The 13,522-nt window shown below is 34.9% G+C and overlaps 1 protein-coding gene across 1 annotated transcript in view; it reads left to right on the top strand.

The window, feature by feature from the left end:
- The window catches only part of LOC138706510 (uncharacterized), a 32,578-nt gene extending 19,330 nt beyond the window's left edge, over positions 1–13,248 (top strand). The window contains exon 6 of the mRNA XM_069835870.1: positions 1–13,248. This exon is cut by the window's left edge and continues 1,003 nt beyond it. The gene's annotated coding sequence lies outside the window, so the exon portion shown is untranslated.
- The last annotated feature ends 274 nt before the right edge of the window (positions 13,249–13,522 follow it).

The following is a 13,522-nucleotide window of genomic DNA, read 5'->3' as shown; positions in this document are numbered from 1 at the left end:
ACTATGTTCATTAGACGTTCAAATAAACATTTTTCAGATTTATTTTCAATGAAGAATACCAGACATTCGGAAACTTATTTGCTTCCATAATAATAAAAGATACTCTCTCTCGAGCCTATACTGAAGAGAACCACGCATATAAATATCTACACCACACCGCCATTAAATATATGAAAAAGACCCAACCCCACTTGATTAATAACTATACAAATATTTGATTTTTAATAATATTATTATTTTACGTAAGTTTTATAGCTTTCAGTAACATATACTATATAGCCGCCACTCAGTAAAATATAGAAATCAAAATCTAATTTAAGTTATTCTCTACACCAACTTATATAACCCCAGAACGTTTCATTTTCATATCATCAATATAGCATTAATATGTATAATTAATGAAAAATAGTCACATCGCGGCATTAACTACAATAATATTTCATTTCTAATGGTAATAATGTAATCAAACCATCTCAAGTTTTGTAGTTTTTAATATTCAATACACAGCTGTACCCAGAAAATTACACACCACAGAATCGAATCTGTAAATTATTTTTAGTAAGTCTTGAAGTTGTTAATAAACAATTTAATTTGAGCTCTAAATATGTCAGTATTCTTGCAGATCATGGCCTACGTGTAATATTGTTTATTGTAGTGTGTGTTTTGTTTTATTCTGAAATGCAACACGGCCGACTTGATGCTCGCTTCTCTTCTCCTGAATGCAATTAGCTAGTTCTCAAAACTGACGACAGATGGATTTTGGAAAATAGGAAAATTATGTAGGAAAATTGACATTTCACTGAAAACTACTATTTTTCCGAAAACTTTGGGTTCCAAGCTTCAAAATGAGGGGTCATTTATTAAAATCCGTTCAGCCGTTTTCCCGTAATTTCCATTACCAGTCCAAATTATATATATATATATATATATATATATATATATATATATATATATATATGTATGTATACCGCACAACTTATGAAAATATAATAAAATAAGTTTCATGGGTATCCCATTATAACAATATATAGAATTAAGGCGAGCCCATATCGGTGTTTACTTTGTAGTTATTTATTAATGGAGAAAAATTCGTTCCGGCACCGGGAATCGAACCCAGAACCCAGAGCTTAACACGTTGATTGCTCTTACCATCTGAGCTATGCCGAGACCCGATCCAGAATGCCAACCGAACTCTTCTCCTTTGTAGTATTGGTGTCTCGAATTTCAGTCATTATAAAGCAGTTATTCCCTCCCATGTAAAAAGTTACCATACGAGAACCTACCTGAGATAGATACCGCGTTGCACCTTTCGGAACTCTCCACAAATTATCAATTTGGATTTTGAATACAATAATTATTATGAACAGTCTAATGTAGCCAGCATTAATACAAACAACAAGCATAAATTCTGTTCACTACACTTTTGATTCATATGTCATCAAAATAAAACGTATGCATTCGTAAGCGTTCAGTGTGATTGGAGCAATACCACAGTCTACTATATACAGTCACGAAGCTTGAGTTTTGAGGGTGCTAGAAACAATAGACTGTGACCGTTCTATTTTGCATTGCCTGTAATGATGCGATATTAGAGATCCTAGTGGTGAGCAACTACCTAATGTTTGCATATTTACTACGTATTGAGCTTCGCGACTGTATATACTAGACTGTGGCAATACTGTACTCCTTTCAAGTGCCATGTGCCAAGGTAGCACTGGCGTTCAAAGATATCTGATCCCTACTAATCGATATTGATCGATAATTTGTTCATGTAAGTGTGACTTTTTTTTAGTTATTACTTCTAACAGATAATAGCCATACATAAATATAAATATTCCTGTATTACAAAATTCAAAATTTCATCCCCCTCTAAAGTTTGTAAAACAACACTAGATTTAGCGGGAAACCGTTGATACTGTCGATTATGAGAATTTATACTAATTTACATCAACATTTTTCCAAACACTTTTTTACCCGTTCCAATAGTAGGGTCACGTCTTCAGAACTAGCGGAACTATTTCGACGTTTGTCAATTTGTTATAATAATAATAATAATAATAATAATAATAATAATAATAATAATAATACTAATACCGTGGTTGTCCACCGCTGTGGAGTAATGGTTAGTGCGTCTGATCGTGAAACGAGCGGGCCCTGGTTTAAATCCTGATTGGGACAAGTTACCTGGTTGGGATTTTTCCGAGGTTTTCCCTCAACCAATTGAAGCAGAACTGCTGGTAACCTTTGGGGGTTGGACCCCGGCCTTCATCAAATTCAATTTTTTTTGGTAGGTTATTTTACGACGCTTTATCAACATCTAGGTTATTTAGCGTCTGAATGAGATGAAGGTGATAATGCCGGTGAAATGAGTCCGGGGTCCAGCACCGAAAGTTACCCAGCATTTTCTCGTATAGGGTTGAGGGAAAACCCCGGAAAAACCTCAACCAGGTAACTTGCCCCGACCGGGAATCGAACCCAGGCTACCTGGTTTCACGGCCAGACTCGCTAACAGTTACTCCACAGGTGTGGAAAAATTCAAATTCGTCTATAGTTTTTCATTAGTTTCAAGTTGAACAAAGATGCAACAGATGTAGTACTATGATTTGTATACAAATGGAATTTATCTAAGAAAGTTGCATTAAGTACCAGGAAAACTGAGGGCCCTTCGTAAACGGACTCCGTTGGGCATGGATGTGTACCTGAATCGATAGATGGCACCAAATAGTGAACCACGATACGTACAGGAACGTGGTCCTGTGGACTTCAATTATCATCCCAATCTGAGGATGTGGGTCAGCACAATAATCCCCAGGCTGCGGTGCAAGGCTTTGAGCCGTCAACAGTTACAGGGAAAAAAAGACTCTTTAAGCTGCAGTGGCATACGGAAAAGGTATCAAAGAACTAAAATGTGGAAATAGGTATGTACTTGAACGAAAATAGCATGGAACTACATATTATGTTTACGCTCCGGTTACCAAGATGTTCGCAGAAATGATCCTACCAATGACAAAGGAGTAGGTACCAGTGTATATGTTGACATCTGAATTAAAAATACAGTGAACAAACTTTAGTTCGAACTACGGTCAACCAGAATAAAGTCACTTGTGCTTGGAATGAAGCTGGTTTTTGTACTGTGACGTCACACTCTTTATCTGATATTCTCGGAAAGGAGAATTAAGGTAAGCGTTCACTACATCGTATCGCACTCCTCGTACGAATCGCACGCAACGGATATTTTAAGTGCAGTGCGTTCACTGTAACGGCTTCACCTCATCGCCTCATCGGATCCCCTATCAGCTGTTTAAAACATGACGTCGTACGATATTGACATTACTGAAAGCAGAGGAGTTGAGGTTAGGTCTATTAATTACGTCTGTTAGCGAATAAGAATTTGTAATTGCTTCATGGGTCTTGATTGAAGAGGAAGAAACGAAAGAAATATTGGTTACATAATATATTTGCAACAAACGACTTGATTACTGTAATGGGAACGCCTCAAATTATATAATTCTTCGCAATTTTCTACACGCGAAATAAGTTTTCCGTCTGCCATTTTGGCGCGACACTGAACATGGCGCAACATAATAGTAACAGTTGACCAATTAAAATTGATTTATTAAAGAAGGCCATGATCGCACGCATTAGAAATGTTTCCCATCCGAGAAACGTGGACGGATTTGTCGAGAGGCGATACGTCCGATACGATGCAGTGAATGCGGTTACATAACAATTACAGCAAAGATAGTCTTTTTCCGATCCGTGCGATTCGTCCGATGAGTGCGATACGATGTAGTGAACGCTTACCTTTAAAATACATTATTTTCAGTTCCGGATTGTTTTGATTATACTGCCTTATACTTTCCATATTTAATTAATTTTAATTTTAAAAATTAAAGAAGATAGGCTAAATAGTGCATGTTCTCCGTTGTGCCGGTACTTCTATTTTTAGACCTGACTCCTGAGGAAACTATAAAATGAAGTATTTTATTCAGCAGACTATTTTTTCCCCTGTCCAAAACGTATCTTGCTATAAGGAAAGTAGTTAGAGTATGAGATCACTGCCAACATTGTAGGCAGTAGGCAGGCCTACTATATGACTTAAACCCCTGATCACATATAATAGATTTATGAGCCTAATGCACTTTCAAGACAACAACTTTTATCAATTTCACTATGCTACCATCTAGTGACTGCAAACGAAGCCACGTTATAACCCTGATGGAATTATATGGAGTAATAGCTTGCAGCAGTACTTCCATCTAGCGGTCATTATCAAAACATTCATTTTCGACAGTGAAGATCCTAGCGGTTGTTCTCTTTTATATATTGTCATTTCATAACATGGGAATGACCAATCTGATATACAGGGTGTTAAAAAAGTATCCAATATTTTAGGAGGTGATAGTATGTATCAAAATGAGAAAATAATGTCTAATAAACATTGGTCCTAAAACACATACTTTCTGAGATCTGAACACTTGTTCGTAGGAGGTGCTCAATGTGACGTCTATTCATGGCAATGCATTTTTCTGCCCTGCAATCCAACAGACTGCCAGAAAATCATACTGTAGTTGACATCCCTGGCATGGAATAATGATACGTCGCAAGAAATACTGAAAACAAACGTCTGGTTGCGGATATGGGCGGAGTAGGCGGAGATGGTGTTGTGAATTTTCGTAATCAGCATGTGTGGGCTGATGAAAATTCCCATGCAGTTGAAGAAACAAGGTATCAGCACCGATTCACAATGTATGGGTAGGCATTCTTGGTGATAGATTAATGGGGCCATACATTCTATCACAGAGACTTTCAGGACTTTCTTATTAATGTATTACCTAACTTGCTGGAGAATGTGCCGTGTCAGCAGGACTACAGATGTGGTTCATACACGATGGCGCACCAGCATTTTTTCTCCGCAATGTGCGTGAACACCTGACGTTGACATTTCAGGACCATTGCATTGGTTGGGGAAGCCCCACAACTTAACCTGCTCGTTCCCCAAACCTAAATATCCTAGACTTTTGGTTATGGGGATACATGAAGGAACAAGGTAAATTTCAAAGAGTGCGTGATTTCTTACGCCAACGGGCAGAGGAATGCATTGCCATGAATGGACATCAGATTCAGCACCTCCTACGAAGAAGTGTTCAGATCTCAGAAAGTATATGTTGTAGGACCCATGTTTATTAGACATTATTTTCTTGTTTTGATGCATACTAGCACCACCTAAAATATTGGATACTTTTTTTTAACACCCTGTATATGTGTACGTGTGTGTGTGTGTGTGTGTGTGTGTGTGTGCGTGTGAGTGATCAGGGCTTAAACTTCAGACTTTCTATGTAAGTTGTCATTTATTTAATGTTTAATTCCATAAACAGCAGTAAACGCATCAAATTTCATAACATGCTTCACACAATTACATTAAGCAAGGTAAGGCTTTTAAGCGAACTACTTATAAAATTAAACAAAACCTCCTAAAGTGAATCAAATGCTTGGAAAATATCATCATCATCGTCATCATAATCATCATCATCATCATCATACGTTTAGACATACGACGCCTGTTCCTCTTCTCTCAGGGTGAAAAATTGTCCTTCCATTTAGTTTTAGGTCTATCTCTGATCCGTTTACCAGTTGGACGGTATTTCAATACCTGCCATATTTCAATTACTTATTTCTTCACTTTTATGCAATTTCAACCAGTTGAACGCAGCGGATTCAGTATCAATCTGTCGTGATTGTTTTTAGTTTCTTCCGGAAAATACTCCAAAAGCTGTTGCTTAAAATCGTACTTGGGGTGGTACTCATTGGTTCTGAGTAAAATTCCACTGGTTCTGAGTAAAATTCCACTGACCCTCAGTAAAATTCCATTAGTTTTGAATAAAATTCTACTGGTCCTCAGTAAAATTCCACTGGTCCTGAGCAAAATTCCACTGGTTCTGAATAAAATTCCACTGGTCCTCAGTAAAATTTCACTGGTCCTGAGAAAAATTTCACTGGTTCTGAGTAAAATTCCACTGGTCCTTAGTAAAATTCCATTAGTTTTGAATAAAATTCCACTGGTCCTCAGTAAAATTTTACTGGTCCTGAGCAAAATTTCACTGGTTCTGAGTAAAATTCCACTGATTCTGAGCAAAGTTCCAATGCTTCTGAGCAAAATTCCACTGATTCTGAGTAAAATTCCACTGGTTCTGAGCAAAATGTAACTTTTCGCTCTGCAAAGAAATTTTAAAATGTTACATTTGTTAGTATCAAATTTCTGTATATTTAAAAAACAAAACTAAAATTATTTCAATAATTTATTATCACAATGCACTGCTTTCTTAAATTGACTGAGCATATCGGGAATTAAATTAATGGCTTTTCCAAAACACGGTATGAAATGATTCACATAAGACATTTTTTTTTCTCGAAAAGGAAGCAAAAACGAGCAAAATTATGTTAAACTTTTTTTGTCTGAAATATCTCAAAGAATAACCCCGTGAAATTAATGACATTACTTATGGTTCACTCTGTGTATTTTAGTTTAAATAAATTGTCGGGTTGTTTAAATACAAGTTAAGTTCACTTCATTGAATTTTATTTAAATTTAGAAGCAGTTCACTTAAATTGCACCGCCTTGTAAAATCAGAACTGCAAGTATATGAATTATTGATAAAAATTATTTGTCTTGAAACAATCTATTGCCTCATGAAATTTGTCTGTCGAATATTTCTGCACTTTGTATATGAAATATATAGTAGGATACTTACAAATTCAATAATGCTAGCATAATACATTCAAAATTATTAAACAGATGAAAACATAATACCTATTTGATATATCTTTGTCGACGGGCATTTCTGAAATTAAACCATCTCTCTGCATATCGGCATTTGGTCGCCATAGAAATACGCTGATAGCACCCTCCTTACAAAGGTACATTCGTGTAACAAATGCCTAATAATATTTGGATAGTTCAAAATATGAAAGTCGGCCGAAGCTTACTATGTGCAACAGGAGTATCAGCCGGAGTCTGCCTAAGGGTTATTGGCAACAATAGTTATAGACTTTCTATAAGGTGTGGTTGGCACACCTGTCACTGTTGTCCGAGTAAATTAAAAAAGAAAGCGAGTAGTGCAAGATGAAAACGTTCGAAATTGCGTGCTGTAATTGGTTTTTTGCCTGCAGAAGGGCGTACATCTGCTTGAAATCCTTTGCAGAATGTTGCAATGTAGGGAGAGACACGCTTAGGGAAATCAGTTGTAAAGGATTGATGTGCGCAGTTTCATTCGGCCGAACACCTCTAAAGGACAATCCACAACCAGGGCAAGCACTCAAGGCTATCACGCCAAATTCAATTCCACATGTTGATGCTCTTGTTTGAGAGATCATGAGAATAACAAAAAGCGAACTTAGTTTATTACTGAATATATCAGCCAGAAAATGATTTTAAAAAATCTCTACAAACACCTGTAGTATCACAGAGTTTGCGCGCAGTGGGTGCCACATTTTCATTGGACGAAGAGGTGCAAAATGCTATTAAACATTGGTACACCTCCAGATTTTATGAAGACAGTGTCACAGTGGGACAAGTGTGTTAACAACCGTGACGAGTATTAAGAGTGAGTTTAATTACGTCCATTTTATTAGCGATGGTCGGGTTTTATTTCAACGACGTAATAGTTTGACGTGAACAGTAACATAAGCAAGGAACCTTGATCAACAAAGAGCATTTACAAAACTAACCAATTCTATTGGTTCTCGAGTGGTATTGTCGATTAATAGAAATATTGATTGTGGTGAGGAACCGATTGTTTGATGTTGCAGTGATAATAAGCTTTGTTTACATTCTATTCACACGTGTCATGGAATAAACTGCAAGCAGATTTTGCGCAGCTGTTCGTTCCTTGTGCATTAAAGGGCGAAAACTACTATGTCACATTTATCCTGTGTTTTAATTCGATTCTGGATCTTCCATTACCGCGCCACTTCTATCTTGTGCTTGGCTGAATTCTTCCTTTCGACGTAAACTTGAACATGAAATCCGGGTGCTGCTAAGCTAGATCTAAGTTTACGTCAGTGTGGTTACGTTTGCGTAATAGTTATTTACGATATAAGTACAGTAACTTTTCATATTACAATACTAGATTCATAAACAATATAGTATTGTAATATGAAGTTACGATATATATACCCTACAAAGTTTTATCCACTTTGATAAAAAATAATTTTAAATAAAAGTAATTGTATTATTTTATTAGTTCTGAACATGTCTTTTGTGGAAAGGCGATTGTATCACTATTAGTTTCTTCCTGCGAGAGATGATTAGTTTGTTTTGTTAGTTTTGAACACGACAGGTTTCTGTTTATAACAGAAGAACAGCAATACTAGGAGAAATAAACATTGTTATAATGAGTTCAAACGAGGATTATGATATTGCAAATTCTGCCATTGAATGTTTAATACCATCGAAATCCCGCGTAAGATATGCATTTTTATAATAAATAAAATCAATTCTATTTAATTTAATTTAATGTGTGGTTCATATTACGCAACCAGTTAGGTAATAGTATAGCAGTATCATTACCCAACTAATTCCGTAATAGAAGTATCATTACCTAACTAGTTGCGTAATGAATGTGTTTACAACGTTTTTATTAATGATGTAAACTCCACATTACATAACAAAAGTGGATAAAAGTAATTATTGTGAATGGTTGCGTTTTTAACGTGGTTTCGAGGTTTCATGTTAACGTTAAGTTATGAAAGAGGTCTTAGACTTAAGGGGACTGGACAGTCTCAGCGTATGGCTGTTGTGTATGAGTGAAGAAATTTTGCTATTACTCTTCAGCTTTTGAATCTATCAATTTACAATTTTTAAGGCGTACACACAATATTTGCAGGTATATTTTGGTTTTTATATTATCTTTCTAACTCATATATTTGATTTTATAAAAAAATTTAAACCTAAATATATTAAAGTTAAAAACATGAGTACTATAGGAATATTTTTCTCAGAAACCCTTTGCACTACAGGTTCCTAGAAATTAAAGAAAATTTCCAATGCAGTTGACTATATTTTCTGCAGTTTTCATCAGATTATGAATATTCGTTCAATAGAAAAGCAATATTTTCTATCCTGAAAAAATGTTTTTTAAAATGTTCATAATTTTAATACTTTTCTGGCTGTAATATCCATAATAATTTTGATAACTACCGGTATGTGAAAATGACCATGATTCTTCACTACCATATAAAATAGCAGTATGCAAAATTTCAGCCTTCTAGTTCCAGTAGTTTCTGAGAAAAATGCCCCCAACGTACCCATATTTTTAACTTAAAATTAAGTAATATTTTTTAGATTTAAAATGTTTTATAAAATCAGGTGTATGAGGTAGAAAGATGATCTAAAAACCAAAATATACCTGCAAATACTGTGTGTATGCTATAAAAATTGTAAATTGATAGATTCAAAAGATGAAGAGTAATAGCAAAAGTTCTTCATTCATACACAACGTCCACACCTATGGAGTAACGGTTAGCGTGTCTAGCCGCGAAACCAGTGGCTCGGGTTCGATTCCCAGTCGGGGCAAGTTACCTGGTTGAGGTTTTTCCGAGGTTTTCCCTCAACCCAATATGAGCAAATGCTGAGTAACTTTCGGTGTTGGACCCAGGACTCATTTCAGACGCTAAATAACCTAAGATGTTGATAAAGCGTCGTAAAATAACCTACTAAAATAAAGAAAATTCATACACAACACGTTCAGACTACCCAGTCCCCTTAAACGCGGAATTTCTTCTGTACAATTTCTTAGCATGTTTAATTCACTTTAAATGCGAATGGACAGTTTTACAGGATCTCTGTCATCGTGGCTGAAGTGATTCGTTATATTTATTAGATTTCATCCCAGATCGCATATATAACAGATTGCTCATCCCTATGTTAAAATCGGTAGCACTTTGAAGAGAACAACTGCCAGGATCGCCACCCGTCCGCCGTAAACGAACACTAGATGGCAGTACAGTCGCTAATGCAATTCAAATGAGAGTTATGACGTGACTCCTTATGTAACAACTAGATGGCAGCTTAGTAAACCTGACAAAAGTTGTTACCGTCAAAGCTTGTAAGGCCGAGCAATCTGGGTGTATATGATCTAGGATTTCATATGTGCAATTTTAACATTATGACAACTGAAGGCTGAGAATTTCCACAGGCAATGTTAGACGCCAAGGCGTGCTACACGTTGTACCATATTCAAGTCTTCAACCGTTAAAAACTGTAGTGAAGACTTACTCTTCTATGTCGCTGATGGACAGAAAGCAATCTGTGATTCCACATGTTCTACGATGTTAATAATTATTTCAAGTGCCTAAATTCCATAAAGAAAGCTGTGATCTCAAAAAGTCAAGCTTCAGCTGTTTTTTGTAGCGTGTGAAGGTTGAACTGCTTGATGGATACCTAATATGGCTGCAGTTATTTATTTTTAACTATGTACTTAATGCATGCTTGGACTGTGAACATGAACATTTGGTGTATATGTTACTTCAATCATAATTATTTTTTAATTTAATGATGTTGTTTTATTGTGAACTAATAACTAGTAGTTATAGGTTATTAAAATTGTACAAGGGCTGATCAGAAATGGCGATTGGACGAAAAGAATTAATGTTTCTCCCTCAGAACTTATGTAGGTATAGCCAAAGCAATCATTTATATCTTAACCATTTTTGTTTCTTAAGTATATAATGTAGGTTTAGACTGCTAGGTTATACAAGTTCCACGAACATTATAATTCGTTACTGTTTGCAAATCACAGTATATGGTTATTTAAAAATAAGTTACATCTTGAAATAGGTATAACATTTTTAAAAATTAACGTAGACCTATATAAAAAATGGTAAAGTCCAGGATAACAGAGAGGGTTTGTAATTGAACGGGTTAGCCTACATCAGCTTCTTGTCTATGCGGATGACGTGAATATGTTAGGAGAAAATCCACAAACGATTAGGGAAAATACGGGAATTTTACTTGAATCAAGTAAAGCGTTAGGTTTGCAAGTAAATCCCGAAAAGACAAAGTATATGATTATGTCTCGTGACGGGAATATTGCACGAAATGGAAATATACAAATTGGAAGTTTATCCTTTGAAGAGGTGGAAAAATTCAAATACCTGGTAGCAACAGTAACAAATATAAATGATACTCGGAAGGAAATTAAACACAGAATAAATATGGGAAATGCCTGTTATTATTCGGTTGAGAAGCTTTTATCATCCAGTCTGCTGTCAAAATATCTGAAAGTTAGAATTTATAAAACAGTTGTATTACCGGTTGTTCTTTATGGTTGTGAAACTTGGACTCTCATTTTGAGAGAGGAACATAGGTTAAGGGTGTTTGAGAACAAGGTTCTTAGAAAAATATTTGGGGCTAAGAGGGGTGAAGTTACAGGAGAATGGAGAAAGTTACACAATATAGAACTGCACGCATTGTATTCCTCACCTGATATAATTAGGAACATTAAATCCAGACGTTTGAGATGTAGCACGTACGGGCGAATCCAGAAATACATATAGAGTGTTAGATGGGAGGCCGGAGGGAAAAAGACCTTTGGGGAGACCGAGACGTAGATGGGAAGATAATATTAAAATGGATTTGAGGGAGGTGGGATATGATGATAGAGACTGGATTGATCTTGCTCAGGATAGGGACCAATAGCGGGCTTATGTGAGGGCGACAATGAACCTCCGGGTTCCTTAAAAGCCAGTAAGTCAGTAAGTAACACATTTGTATGCATCGAACAACGGGATTTGATCACATTCATTGGATTTGGTTAAATGGTAACAGGTTTTGTTTATAATGTGTCAAAATTAAATTTACATCTTATTGCATTTTTTAATCATTATAATTGACTGTGTTTAAAAATGGTTTTGACTTTACAAGATCAAATTAGTCTTGTTCAATGTTTTTATGAATGTTAGGAAGTTTAACAAACGGCATACGAAAATTTAGAACAAAACATAATTTACTTAACTCCTGGCCATCGCGTTGCCCTGATATCAATCCAGCAGATTTTAGTCTATGGGCTTGATTCAAAAACAGAGTTTTTTAACTAATCCTACGACTACCTACGAACTAAAACATGCGATTTCGCAACAAATTTAAGATATTCCACCAGAGGTATTAGTAAATGCTGTTCACAACATAGAAGAAAGATTGTTGCTTGTTGAAGGACAAAACGACGGACATATTCAATATTTAAACTGAATCCAATAAACCCCGTATCTTTACGAGTATAAGTGTGCTCTTGTTTTGTGTATATCTTAATTTTTAAAAAGGTTATGGCGACGTCAAAATGTAAATTACTTTTCAATAATCTTATATACCCGTAGAATAAATGACTAAGTGATTTACCACACCCCATATAAATTACATATTTTTATACATTTATGTTATCAGTATTTTCAGGTCTCTTCGGATGGTTAATTTGACCCATTGTTATAATATAGCTAATATTACAGGGCATACATTTCACATTTCCACGCTCGTATATGGGCAACTGAGCTGTACACTGCCATTTTCGCTCTACATCCGCCAGCGTGAAAGATAAAATTTATGCACGATATAGAGGAAATTAGGACTCCATGTTCAGTTCTTTGGAGTAGCCAGGCGTAACAGAAGCTTCGGAATAAGTGACCCTTCAGGTCTTATTATATTATTTCCCTCAAGGTGTAACAGTATGCAGTTTCGTAAAGTTAGAGATGTCAGGTTTCATCCGTAAGTCTCCTTCCGAACTTCATGAATTGCTTTCACTGAAAAATTGGCTGTACGTGCTCTAGTAGAATCTTTTTGAAAATGGGCAAAATTACCAAAATAGAGGTGCAAAATCATATATTTACTAACTTATTTACTTATTCACTTATTCATGTAATTAGTTATTCACTTGTTTATTCAAATAGACTATTTATTTATATATTCATTTATTTATTCACTTATTTACTTACTTGTTTGCTCGTCTGTTTGTTCATTTTTATTAACTTATTTATTTATTTATTTATTCACTATTTATTCATTCATTCTTTTGTTTGTCCGTTCGTTCGGTTACCCATTCATTTATTCACTTATCTAATTACGTATTTATTTATGAATTTATGTATTTACTTATTTGTTTATTTATTTATTCACATATCTATTTATTCATTTATTTACTTATTTATTTATCCACTTATTCATTTAGTTATTCACTTGTTTATTTTTATTCACTTATTCATTTTATTCACGTATTAATTTGTTTATTTATTTACTTATTTATTTACTTATTCACTTATTCATTTGTTTATTTATTCACTTACTTATTCACTTATTTATTTATTTATTTATTTATTCATTAATTCACTTACGTACCTATATATTTATTTATTATTTATTTATTTATTTACTTATTCACTTATCTATTTATTCATTTATTCACTTATTTATCTACTTATTCATTTATTTATTCACTTGTTCATTTTTATCCACTTATTCTTTTTATTCACCTAT

The sequence above is a fragment of the Periplaneta americana genome, chromosome 9 (assembly GCF_040183065.1).
Source record: "Periplaneta americana isolate PAMFEO1 chromosome 9, P.americana_PAMFEO1_priV1, whole genome shotgun sequence".
NCBI classification, from domain to species: Eukaryota; Metazoa; Arthropoda; class Insecta; order Blattodea; family Blattidae; genus Periplaneta; species Periplaneta americana.
The sequence above is the reverse complement of the archived record's forward strand: the minus strand, read 5'-3'. Positions and strand labels throughout refer to the sequence as shown.